The following is a 13,875-nucleotide window of genomic DNA, read 5'->3' as shown; positions in this document are numbered from 1 at the left end:
GGGAAGATATTTCAGTTTTCACCGTAGGCCTTAATGCGCTCGAAATGTCCACTTCCAGATACTACAGAAAGAGTGTTTCAAACCTGCTCTATGAAAGGGAATGTTCCGCTCTGTGACTTGAATGCAGATATCAGAAAGTAGTTTCTGACAGTGCTTCTGTCTAGAATTTAGATGAAGATATTCCCGTTTCCAACGAAATCGATAGAGCTATCCAAATATCCACTTACAGATTCTACAAAAGAAGTGATTCCAAACTGCTCTATCAACAGAAAGGTTTAAGTCTGTTAGTTGAGGACACACATCACAAAGAAGTTTGTGAGAATGCTTCTGTCTAGATTTTATATGAAGATATTCCCGTTTCTAACGATATCTTCACAGTTATCCAAATATCCACTTGCAGATTCTTCAAAAAGTGTGTTTCCAAACTGCTGTATCAAAAGATAGGTTCAACTCTGTCAGTTGAGGACACTCATCGCAAAGAAGTTTCTGAGAATGCTTCTGTCTAGATTTCATATGAAGATACTCCCCTTTCCAACGAAATTATTACAGCTATCCAAATATCCACGGACAGATTCTACAGAAAGGGTGTTTCCAAACTGCTGTATCAAAAGAAAGGTTGAACTCCGTTAGTTGAGGACACACATCACGAAGAAGTTGCTGAGAATGCTTCTGTCTGGAATTTAGATGAAGATATTCCCGTTTCCAACGAAATCTTCACAGTTATCCAAATATCTACCAGCAGATTCTACAAAAAGTGTGTTTCCAAACTACTGTAACAAAAGAAAGGTTGAACTCTGTTAGTTGAGGACACACATCACAAAGAAGTTTCTGAGAATGCTTCTGTCTAGATTTTATATGAAGATATTCACTTTTCCACCGAAATCTTCACAGTTATCCAAATATCCACTTGCGGATTCTACAAAAAGAGTGTTTCTAAACTGCTGTATCAAAAGAAAGGTCCAACTCTGTTAGTTGAGGACACACATCCAGTATAAGTTTCAGAGAATGCTTCTGTCTCGTTTTTATGGGAAGATATTTCCCTTTTCACCGTAGGCCTGAAAGCGCTCGAAATGTCCACTTGCAGATACTACAGAAAGCGTGTTCCAAACCTGCTCTAAGAAAGAGAATCTTCAGCTTTCTGAGTTGAATGCAGATATCACAAAGTAGTTTCTGAGAGTGCTTCTGTCTAGATTTTAGATGAAGATATTCCCGTTTCCAACGAAATCGTATGAGCTATCCAAATATCCACTTGCAGATTGTACAAAAAGGTGGTTCCAAACTACTCTATCAAAAGAAATGTTGAACTCTGTTCGATGAGGACTCACATCACAAAGAAGTTTCTGATAATGCTTCTGCCTAGATTTTATATGATGATGTTCCCGTTTCCAACGAAATCTTCACATTAAACAAAATATCCACTTGCAGGTTCTACAAAAAGAGTGTTTCCAAACTGCTGTATCAACGTAAAGTTTGAACTCTGTTAGTTGAGGACACACATCACAAAAAAGTTTCTGAGAATGCTTCTGTCTAGATTTTATAAGAAGATACTCCCGTTTCCAACGAAATCTTCACAGTTATTCAAGTATCCACTTGCAGATTCCACAAAAAGAGTGTTTCCTAACTGCTGTATCAAGAGAAAGGATCAACTCTGCTAGTTGAGGACCCATATCCTAAATAAGTTTCTGAGAATGCTTCTGTCTCTTTCTTATAGGAAGATATTTCAGTTTTCACCGAAGGGCTGAATGCGTTCGAAATGTCCACTTCCAGATACTACAGAAAGAGTGTTTCAAACCTGCTCTTTGAAAGGGAATGTTCAGCTCTGTGACTTGAATGCAGATGTCACAAAGTAGTTTCTGACAGTGCTTCTGTCTTGAATTTAGATGAAGATATTCCCTTTTCCAACGAAATCGTTAGAGCTATAAAAATATCCACTTGCAGATTCTACAAAAAGGGTGTTTCCAAACTGCCCTATCAAAAGAAACGTTGAACCCTGTTAGTTGAGGATACACATCACAAAGTAGTTTCTGAGAATGCTTGTGTCTAGATTTTATATGAAGATATTCCTATTTCCAACTAAATCTTCACAGTTATCCAAATATCCACTTGCAGATTTTACAAAAAGACTGTTTCCAAACTGCTGTTTCAAAGAAAAGTCGAACTGTGTTAGTTGAGGACACTCATCACAAAGAAGTTTCTGAGAATGCTTCTGTCTAGATTTCATATGAAGATATTCCCGTTTCCACCGAAATCATTAGAGCTATCCAAATACCCACTTACAGATTCTACAAAAAGAGTGTTACCAATCTGCTCTATCAAATGAAAGGTTCAACTTCGTTAGTTGAGGACACACATCATAAAGAAGTTTCTGAGAATGCTTCTGTCTGGATTTTATATGAAGATATTCCGTTTCCAACGAAATCTTCACAGTTATCCAAATATCAACTTGCAGATTCTACAAAAAGTGTGTTTCCAAACTACTGTATCAAAAGAAAGGATCAACTCTGTTAGTTGAGGACACACATCACAAAGAAGTTTCTGAGAATGCTTCTGTCTAGATTTTATATGAAGATATTCCCGTTTCCAACGAAATCTTCACAGTTATCCAAATATCCACTTGCAGATTCTACAAAAAGAGTGTTTGCAAACTGCTGTATCAAAAGAAAGGATGAACTGTGTTAGCTGAGGACACTCATCAAGAAGAAGTTTCTGAGCATGCTTCGGTCTAGATTTCATATGAAGATATCCCCGTTTCCAACGAAATCATTAGCTCTATCAAAATATCCACTTACAGATTCTACAAAAAGAGTGTTTCCAAACTCCTCTATCAAAAGAAAAGTTCAACTCCTTTAGTTGAGGACACACATCACAAAGAAGTTTCTGAGAATGCTTCTGTCTAGATTTTATATGAAGATATTCCCTTTTCCAATGAAATCTTCAGAGTCATCCAAATATCCACTTGCAGCTTCTACAAAAAGAGTTTTTCTAAACTGCTGTATCCAAAGAAAGTTTCATCTCTGTTAGTTGAGGACACACATCCCAAATAAGTTTCTGAGAATGCTTCTGTCTCGTTTTTATGGGAAGATATTTCCCTTTTCACCTTAGGCCTGAGAGCGCTCGAAATCTCCACTTGCAGATACTACAGAAAGAGTGTTCCAAACCTGCTCTAAGAAAGGGAATGTTCAGCTCAGTGAGTTCAATGCAGATATCACAAAGTAGTTTCTGAGAGAGCTTCTGTCTAGATTTTAGATGAAGATATTCCCGTTTCCAATGAAATCGTTAGAGCTATCCAAATATCCACTTGCAGATTCTACAAAAAGTGTGTTTCCAAACTGCTGTAACAAAGGAAAGGTTGAAATCTGTTAGTTGAGGACACACACCACAAAAAAGTTTCTGAGAACGCTTCTGTCTAGATTCTATATGACGATATTCCCGTTTCCAATGAAATCTTCACAGTTATTCAAATATCCACTTGCAGATTCTACAAAAAGAGTGTTTCCAAACTGCTCTATCAAAAGAAAGGTTCAACTCCGTTAGTTGAGGACACACGTCACAAAGAAGTTTCTGAGAATGCTTCTGTCTCGTTTTTATGGGAAGATATTTCAGTTTTCACCGTAGGCCGGAATGCGCTCGAAATGTCCACTTGCAGATACTACAGAAAGAGTGTTCCAAACCTTCTCTAAGAAAGGGAATCTTCAGCTTTGTGAGTTGAATGCAGATATCACAAAGTAGTTTCTGAGAGTGCTTCTGTCTAGATTTTAGATGAAGATATTCCCGTTTCCAACGAAATCGTTAGAGCTATCCAAATATCTACTTGCAGATTCTACAAAAAGAGTGGTTCCAAACTACTCTATGAAAAGAAAGGTTGAACTCTGTTAGATGAGGACACACATCACAAAGAAGTTTCTGAGAATGCTTCTGTCTAGATTTTATATGAAGATGTTCCCGTTTCCAACGAAATCTTCACATTAAACAAAATATCCACTTGCAGGTTCTACAAAAAGAGTGTTTCCAAACTGCTGTATCAAAGGAAAGGTTGTACTCTGTTAGTTGAGGACACACATCACAAAAAAGTTTCTGAGAATGCTTCTGTCCAGATTTTATATGAAGATATTCCCGTTTCCAACGAAATCTTCACAGTTATTCAAGTATCCACTTGCAGATTCCAGAATAAGAGTGTTTCCAAACTGCTGTATCAATAGAAAGGATCAGCTCTGGTAGTTGAGGACACACATCCTAAAGAAGTTTCTGAAAATCCTTCTGTCTCTTTTTTATGCGAAGATATTTCAGTTTTCACCGTAGGCCTTAATGCGCTCGAAATGTCCACTTCCAGATACTACAGAAAGAGTGTTTCAAACCTGCTCTATGAAAGGGAATGTTCCGCTCTGTGACTTGAATGCAGATATCAGAAAGTAGTTTCTGACAGTGCTTCTGTCTAGAATTTAGATGAAGATATTCCCGTTTCCAACGAAATCGATAGAGCTATCCAAATATCCACTTACAGATTCTACAAAAGAAGTGATTCCAAACTGCTCTATCAACAGAAAGGTTTAAGTCTGTTAGTTGAGGACACACATCACAAAGAAGTTTGTGAGAATGCTTCTGTCTAGATTTTATATGAAGATATTCCCGTTTCTAACGATATCTTCACAGTTATCCAAATATCCACTTGCAGATTCTTCAAAAAGTGTGTTTCCAAACTGCTGTATCAAAAGATAGGTTCAACTCTGTCAGTTGAGGACACTCATCGCAAAGAAGTTTCTGAGAATGCTTCTGTCTAGATTTCATATGAAGATACTCCCCTTTCCAACGAAATTATTACAGCTATCCAAATATCCACGGACAGATTCTACAGAAAGGGTGTTTCCAAACTGCTGTATCAAAAGAAAGGTTGAACTCCGTTAGTTGAGGACACACATCACGAAGAAGTTGCTGAGAATGCTTCTGTCTGGAATTTAGATGAAGATATTCCCGTTTCCAACGAAATCTTCACAGTTATCCAAATATCTACCAGCAGATTCTACAAAAAGTGTGTTTCCAAACTACTGTAACAAAAGAAAGGTTGAACTCTGTTAGTTGAGGACACACATCACAAAGAAGTTTCTGAGAATGCTTCTGTCTAGATTTTATATGAAGATATTCACTTTTCCACCGAAATCTTCACAGTTATCCAAATATCCACTTGCGGATTCTACAAAAAGAGTGTTTCTAAACTGCTGTATCAAAAGAAAGGTCCAACTCTGTTAGTTGAGGACACACATCCAGTATAAGTTTCAGAGAATGCTTCTGTCTCGTTTTTATGGGAAGATATTTCCCTTTTCACCGTAGGCCTGAAAGCGCTCGAAATGTCCACTTGCAGATACTACAGAAAGCGTGTTCCAAACCTGCTCTAAGAAAGAGAATCTTCAGCTTTCTGAGTTGAATGCAGATATCACAAAGTAGTTTCTGAGAGTGCTTCTGTCTAGATTTTAGATGAAGATATTCCCGTTTCCAACGAAATCGTATGAGCTATCCAAATATCCACTTGCAGATTGTACAAAAAGGTGGTTCCAAACTACTCTATCAAAAGAAATGTTGAACTCTGTTCGATGAGGACTCACATCACAAAGAAGTTTCTGATAATGCTTCTGCCTAGATTTTATATGATGATGTTCCCGTTTCCAACGAAATCTTCACATTAAACAAAATATCCACTTGCAGGTTCTACAAAAAGAGTGTTTCCAAACTGCTGTATCAACGTAAAGTTTGAACTCTGTTAGTTGAGGACACACATCACAAAAAAGTTTCTGAGAATGCTTCTGTCTAGATTTTATAAGAAGATACTCCCGTTTCCAACGAAATCTTCACAGTTATTCAAGTATCCACTTGCAGATTCCACAAAAAGAGTGTTTCCTAACTGCTGTATCAAGAGAAAGGATCAACTCTGCTAGTTGAGGACCCATATCCTAAATAAGTTTCTGAGAATGCTTCTGTCTCTTTCTTATAGGAAGATATTTCAGTTTTCACCGAAGGGCTGAATGCGTTCGAAATGTCCACTTCCAGATACTACAGAAAGAGTGTTTCAAACCTGCTCTTTGAAAGGGAATGTTCAGCTCTGTGACTTGAATGCAGATGTCACAAAGTAGTTTCTGACAGTGCTTCTGTCTTGAATTTAGATGAAGATATTCCCTTTTCCAACGAAATCGTTAGAGCTATAAAAATATCCACTTGCAGATTCTACAAAAAGGGTGTTTCCAAACTGCCCTATCAAAAGAAACGTTGAACCCTGTTAGTTGAGGATACACATCACAAAGTAGTTTCTGAGAATGCTTGTGTCTAGATTTTATATGAAGATATTCCTATTTCCAACTAAATCTTCACAGTTATCCAAATATCCACTTGCAGATTTTACAAAAAGACTGTTTCCAAACTGCTGTTTCAAAGAAAAGTCGAACTGTGTTAGTTGAGGACACTCATCACAAAGAAGTTTCTGAGAATGCTTCTGTCTAGATTTCATATGAAGATATTCCCGTTTCCACCGAAATCATTAGAGCTATCCAAATACCCACTTACAGATTCTACAAAAAGAGTGTTACCAATCTGCTCTATCAAATGAAAGGTTCAACTTCGTTAGTTGAGGACACACATCATAAAGAAGTTTCTGAGAATGCTTCTGTCTGGATTTTATATGAAGATATTCCGTTTCCAACGAAATCTTCACAGTTATCCAAATATCAACTTGCAGATTCTACAAAAAGTGTGTTTCCAAACTACTGTATCAAAAGAAAGGATCAACTCTGTTAGTTGAGGACACACATCACAAAGAAGTTTCTGAGAATGCTTCTGTCTAGATTTTATATGAAGATATTCCCGTTTCCAACGAAATCTTCACAGTTATCCAAATATCCACTTGCAGATTCTACAAAAAGAGTGTTTGCAAACTGCTGTATCAAAAGAAAGGATGAACTGTGTTAGCTGAGGACACTCATCAAGAAGAAGTTTCTGAGCATGCTTCGGTCTAGATTTCATATGAAGATATCCCCGTTTCCAACGAAATCATTAGCTCTATCAAAATATCCACTTACAGATTCTACAAAAAGAGTGTTTCCAAACTCCTCTATCAAAAGAAAAGTTCAACTCCTTTAGTTGAGGACACACATCACAAAGAAGTTTCTGAGAATGCTTCTGTCTAGATTTTATATGAAGATATTCCCTTTTCCAATGAAATCTTCAGAGTCATCCAAATATCCACTTGCAGCTTCTACAAAAAGAGTTTTTCTAAACTGCTGTATCCAAAGAAAGTTTCATCTCTGTTAGTTGAGGACACACATCCCAAATAAGTTTCTGAGAATGCTTCTGTCTCGTTTTTATGGGAAGATATTTCCCTTTTCACCTTAGGCCTGAGAGCGCTCGAAATCTCCACTTGCAGATACTACAGAAAGAGTGTTCCAAACCTGCTCTAAGAAAGGGAATGTTCAGCTCAGTGAGTTCAATGCAGATATCACAAAGTAGTTTCTGAGAGAGCTTCTGTCTAGATTTTAGATGAAGATATTCCCGTTTCCAATGAAATCGTTAGAGCTATCCAAATATCCACTTGCAGATTCTACAAAAAGTGTGTTTCCAAACTGCTGTAACAAAGGAAAGGTTGAAATCTGTTAGTTGAGGACACACACCACAAAAAAGTTTCTGAGAACGCTTCTGTCTAGATTCTATATGACGATATTCCCGTTTCCAATGAAATCTTCACAGTTATTCAAATATCCACTTGCAGATTCTACAAAAAGAGTGTTTCCAAACTGCTCTATCAAAAGAAAGGTTCAACTCCGTTAGTTGAGGACACACGTCACAAAGAAGTTTCTGAGAATGCTTCTGTCTCGTTTTTATGGGAAGATATTTCAGTTTTCACCGTAGGCCGGAATGCGCTCGAAATGTCCACTTGCAGATACTACAGAAAGAGTGTTCCAAACCTTCTCTAAGAAAGGGAATCTTCAGCTTTGTGAGTTGAATGCAGATATCACAAAGTAGTTTCTGAGAGTGCTTCTGTCTAGATTTTAGATGAAGATATTCCCGTTTCCAACGAAATCGTTAGAGCTATCCAAATATCAACTTGCAGATTCTACAAAAAGAGTGGTTCCAAACTACTCTATGAAAAGAAAGGTTGAACTCTGTTAGATGAGGACACACATCACAAAGAAGTTTCTGAGAATGCTTCTGTCTAGATTTTATATGAAGATGTTCCCGTTTCCAACGAAATCTTCACATTAAACAAAATATCCACTTGCAGGTTCTACAAAAAGAGTGTTTCCAAACTGCTGTATCAAAGGAAAGGTTGTACTCTGTTAGTTGAGGACACACATCACAAAAAAGTTTCTGAGAATGCTTCTGTCTAGATTTTATATGAAGATATTCCCGTTTCCAACGAAATCTTCACAGTTATTCAAGTATCCACTTGCAGATTCCACAATAAGAGTGTTTCCAAACTGCTGTATCAATAGAAAGGATCAGCTCTGGTAGTTGAGGACACACATCCTAAAGAAGTTTCTGAAAATCCTTCTGTCTCTTTTTTATGGGAAGATATTTCAGTTTTCACCGTAGGCCTTAATGCGCTCGAAATGTCCACTTCCAGATACTACAGAAAGAGTGTTTCAAACCTGCTCTATGAAAGGGAATGTTCCGCTCTGTGACTTGAATGCAGATATCAGAAAGTAGTTTCTGACAGTGCTTCTGTCTAGAATTTAGATGAAGATATTCCCGTTTCCAACGAAATCGATAGAGCTATCCAAATATCCACTTACAGATTCTACAAAAGAAGTGATTCCAAACTGCTCTATCAACAGAAAGGTTTAAGTCTGTTAGTTGAGGACACACATCACAAAGAAGTTTGTGAGAATGCTTCTGTCTAGATTTTATATGAAGATATTCCCGTTTCTAACGATATCTTCACAGTTATCCAAATATCCACTTGCAGATTCTTCAAAAAGTGTGTTTCCAAACTGCTGTATCAAAAGATAGGTTCAACTCTGTCAGTTGAGGACACTCATCGCAAAGAAGTTTCTGAGAATGCTTCTGTCTAGATTTCATATGAAGATACTCCCCTTTCCAACGAAATTATTACAGCTATCCAAATATCCACGGACAGATTCTACAGAAAGGGTGTTTCCAAACTGCTGTATCAAAAGAAAGGTTGAACTCCGTTAGTTGAGGACACACATCACGAAGAAGTTGCTGAGAATGCTTCTGTCTGGAATTTAGATGAAGATATTCCCGTTTCCAACGAAATCTTCACAGTTATCCAAATATCTACCAGCAGATTCTACAAAAAGTGTGTTTCCAAACTACTGTAACAAAAGAAAGGTTGAACTCTGTTAGTTGAGGACACACATCACAAAGAAGTTTCTGAGAATGCTTCTGTCTAGATTTTATATGAAGATATTCACTTTTCCATCGAAATCTTCACAGTTATCCAAATATCCACTTGCGGATTCTACAAAAAGAGTGTTTCTAAACTGCTGTATCAAAAGAAAGGTCCAACTCTGTTAGTTGAGGACACACATCCAGTATAAGTTTCAGAGAATGCTTCTGTCTCGTTTTTATGGGAAGATATTTCCCTTTTCACCGTAGGCCTGAAAGCGCTCGAAATGTCCACTTGCAGATACTACAGAAAGCGTGTTCCAAACCTGCTCTAAGAAAGAGAATCTTCAGCTTTCTGAGTTGAATGCAGATATCACAAAGTAGTTTCTGAGAGTGCTTCTGTCTAGATTTTAGATGAAGATATTCCCGTTTCCAACGAAATCGTATGAGCTATCCAAATATCCACTTGCAGATTGTACAAAAAGGTGGTTCCAAACTACTCTATCAAAAGAAATGTTGAACTCTGTTCGATGAGGACTCACATCACAAAGAAGTTTCTGATAATGCTTCTGCCTAGATTTTATATGATGATGTTCCCGTTTCCAACGAAATCTTCACATTAAACAAAATATCCACTTGCAGGTTCTACAAAAAGAGTGTTTCCAAACTGCTGTATCAACGTAAAGTTTGAACTCTGTTAGTTGAGGACACACATCACAAAAAAGTTTCTGAGAATGCTTCTGTCTAGATTTTATAAGAAGATACTCCCGTTTCCAACGAAATCTTCACAGTTATTCAAGTATCCACTTGCAGATTCCACAAAAAGAGTGTTTCCTAACTGCTGTATCAAGAGAAAGGATCAACTCTGCTAGTTGAGGACCCATATCCTAAATAAGTTTCTGAGAATGCTTCTGTCTCTTTCTTATAGGAAGATATTTCAGTTTTCACCGAAGGGCTGAATGCGTTCGAAATGTCCACTTCCAGATACTACAGAAAGAGTGTTTCAAACCTGCTCTTTGAAAGGGAATGTTCAGCTCTGTGACTTGAATGCAGATGTCACAAAGTAGTTTCTGACAGTGCTTCTGTCTTGAATTTAGATGAAGATATTCCCTTTTCCAACGAAATCGTTAGAGCTATAAAAATATCCACTTGCAGATTCTACAAAAAGGGTGTTTCCAAACTGCCCTATCAAAAGAAACGTTGAACCCTGTTAGTTGAGGATACACATCACAAAGTAGTTTCTGAGAATGCTTGTGTCTAGATTTTATATGAAGATATTCCTATTTCCAACTAAATCTTCACAGTTATCCAAATATCCACTTGCAGATTTTACAAAAAGACTGTTTCCAAACTGCTGTTTCAAAGAAAAGTCGAACTGTGTTAGTTGAGGACACTCATCACAAAGAAGTTTCTGAGAATGCTTCTGTCTAGATTTCATATGAAGATATTCCCGTTTCCACCGAAATCATTAGAGCTATCCAAATACCCACTTACAGATTCTACAAAAAGAGTGTTACCAATCTGCTCTATCAAATGAAAGGTTCAACTTCGTTAGTTGAGGACACACATCATAAAGAAGTTTCTGAGAATGCTTCTGTCTGGATTTTATATGAAGATATTCCGTTTCCAACGAAATCTTCACAGTTATCCAAATATCAACTTGCAGATTCTACAAAAAGTGTGTTTCCAAACTACTGTATCAAAAGAAAGGATCAACTCTGTTAGTTGAGGACACACATCACAAAGAAGTTTCTGAGAATGCTTCTGTCTAGATTTTATATGAAGATATTCCCGTTTCCAACGAAATCTTCACAGTTATCCAAATATCCACTTGCAGATTCTACAAAAAGAGTGTTTGCAAACTGCTGTATCAAAAGAAAGGATGAACTGTGTTAGCTGAGGACACTCATCAAGAAGAAGTTTCTGAGCATGCTTCGGTCTAGATTTCATATGAAGATATCCCCGTTTCCAACGAAATCATTAGCTCTATCAAAATATCCACTTACAGATTCTACAAAAAGAGTGTTTCCAAACTCCTCTATCAAAAGAAAAGTTCAACTCCTTTAGTTGAGGACACACATCACAAAGAAGTTTCTGAGAATGCTTCTGTCTAGATTTTATATGAAGATATTCCCTTTTCCAATGAAATCTTCAGAGTCATCCAAATATCCACTTGCAGCTTCTACAAAAAGAGTTTTTCTAAACTGCTGTATCCAAAGAAAGTTTCATCTCTGTTAGTTGAGGACACACATCCCAAATAAGTTTCTGAGAATGCTTCTGTCTCGTTTTTATGGGAAGATATTTCCCTTTTCACCTTAGGCCTGAGAGCGCTCGAAATCTCCACTTGCAGATACTACAGAAAGAGTGTTCCAAACCTGCTCTAAGAAAGGGAATGTTCAGCTCAGTGAGTTCAATGCAGATATCACAAAGTAGTTTCTGAGAGAGCTTCTGTCTAGATTTTAGATGAAGATATTCCCGTTTCCAATGAAATCGTTAGAGCTATCCAAATATCCACTTGCAGATTCTACAAAAAGTGTGTTTCCAAACTGCTGTAACAAAGGAAAGGTTGAAATCTGTTAGTTGAGGACACACACCACAAAAAAGTTTCTGAGAACGCTTCTGTCTAGATTCTATATGACGATATTCCCGTTTCCAATGAAATCTTCACAGTTATTCAAATATCCACTTGCAGATTCTACAAAAAGAGTGTTTCCAAACTGCTCTATCAAAAGAAAGGTTCAACTCCGTTAGTTGAGGACACACGTCACAAAGAAGTTTCTGAGAATGCTTCTGTCTCGTTTTTATGGGAAGATATTTCAGTTTTCACCGTAGGCCGGAATGCGCTCGAAATGTCCACTTGCAGATACTACAGAAAGAGTGTTCCAAACCTTCTCTAAGAAAGGGAATCTTCAGCTTTGTGAGTTGAATGCAGATATCACAAAGTAGTTTCTGAGAGTGCTTCTGTCTAGATTTTAGATGAAGATATTCCCGTTTCCAACGAAATCGTTAGAGCTATCCAAATATCTACTTGCAGATTCTACAAAAAGAGTGGTTCCAAACTACTCTATGAAAAGAAAGGTTGAACTCTGTTAGATGAGGACACACATCACAAAGAAGTTTCTGAGAATGCTTCTGTCTAGATTTTATATGAAGATGTTCCCGTTTCCAACGAAATCTTCACATTAAACAAAATATCCACTTGCAGGTTCTACAAAAAGAGTGTTTCCAAACTGCTGTATCAAAGGAAAGGTTGTACTCTGTTAGTTGAGGACACACATCACAAAAAAGTTTCTGAGAATGCTTCTGTCCAGATTTTATATGAAGATATTCCCGTTTCCAACGAAATCTTCACAGTTATTCAAGTATCCACTTGCAGATTCCAGAATAAGAGTGTTTCCAAACTGCTGTATCAATAGAAAGGATCAGCTCTGGTAGTTGAGGACACACATCCTAAAGAAGTTTCTGAAAATCCTTCTGTCTCTTTTTTATGCGAAGATATTTCAGTTTTCACCGTAGGCCTTAATGCGCTCGAAATGTCCACTTCCAGATACTACAGAAAGAGTGTTTCAAACCTGCTCTATGAAAGGGAATGTTCCGCTCTGTGACTTGAATGCAGATATCAGAAAGTAGTTTCTGACAGTGCTTCTGTCTAGAATTTAGATGAAGATATTCCCGTTTCCAACGAAATCGATAGAGCTATCCAAATATCCACTTACAGATTCTACAAAAGAAGTGATTCCAAACTGCTCTATCAACAGAAAGGTTTAAGTCTGTTAGTTGAGGACACACATCACAAAGAAGTTTGTGAGAATGCTTCTGTCTAGATTTTATATGAAGATATTCCCGTTTCTAACGATATCTTCACAGTTATCCAAATATCCACTTGCAGATTCTTCAAAAAGTGTGTTTCCAAACTGCTGTATCAAAAGATAGGTTCAACTCTGTCAGTTGAGGACACTCATCGCAAAGAAGTTTCTGAGAATGCTTCTGTCTAGATTTCATATGAAGATACTCCCCTTTCCAACGAAATTATTACAGCTATCCAAATATCCACGGACAGATTCTACAGAAAGGGTGTTTCCAAACTGCTGTATCAAAAGAAAGGTTGAACTCCGTTAGTTGAGGACACACATCACGAAGAAGTTGCTGAGAATGCTTCTGTCTGGAATTTAGATGAAGATATTCCCGTTTCCAACGAAATCTTCACAGTTATCCAAATATCTACCAGCAGATTCTACAAAAAGTGTGTTTCCAAACTACTGTAACAAAAGAAAGGTTGAACTCTGTTAGTTGAGGACACACATCACAAAGAAGTTTCTGAGAATGCTTCTGTCTAGATTTTATATGAAGATATTCACTTTTCCACCGAAATCTTCACAGTTATCCAAATATCCACTTGCGGATTCTACAAAAAGAGTGTTTCTAAACTGCTGTATCAAAAGAAAGGTCCAACTCTGTTAGTTGAGGACACACATCCAGTATAAGTTTCAGAGAATGCTTCTGTCTCGTTTTTATGGGAAGATATTTCCCTTTTCACCGTAGGCCTGA

Source organism: Gorilla gorilla, chromosome 23, assembly GCF_029281585.2.
Source record: "Gorilla gorilla gorilla isolate KB3781 chromosome 23, NHGRI_mGorGor1-v2.1_pri, whole genome shotgun sequence".
NCBI classification, from domain to species: domain Eukaryota; kingdom Metazoa; phylum Chordata; class Mammalia; order Primates; family Hominidae; genus Gorilla; species Gorilla gorilla.
This window is presented reverse-complemented; position numbering follows the sequence as displayed.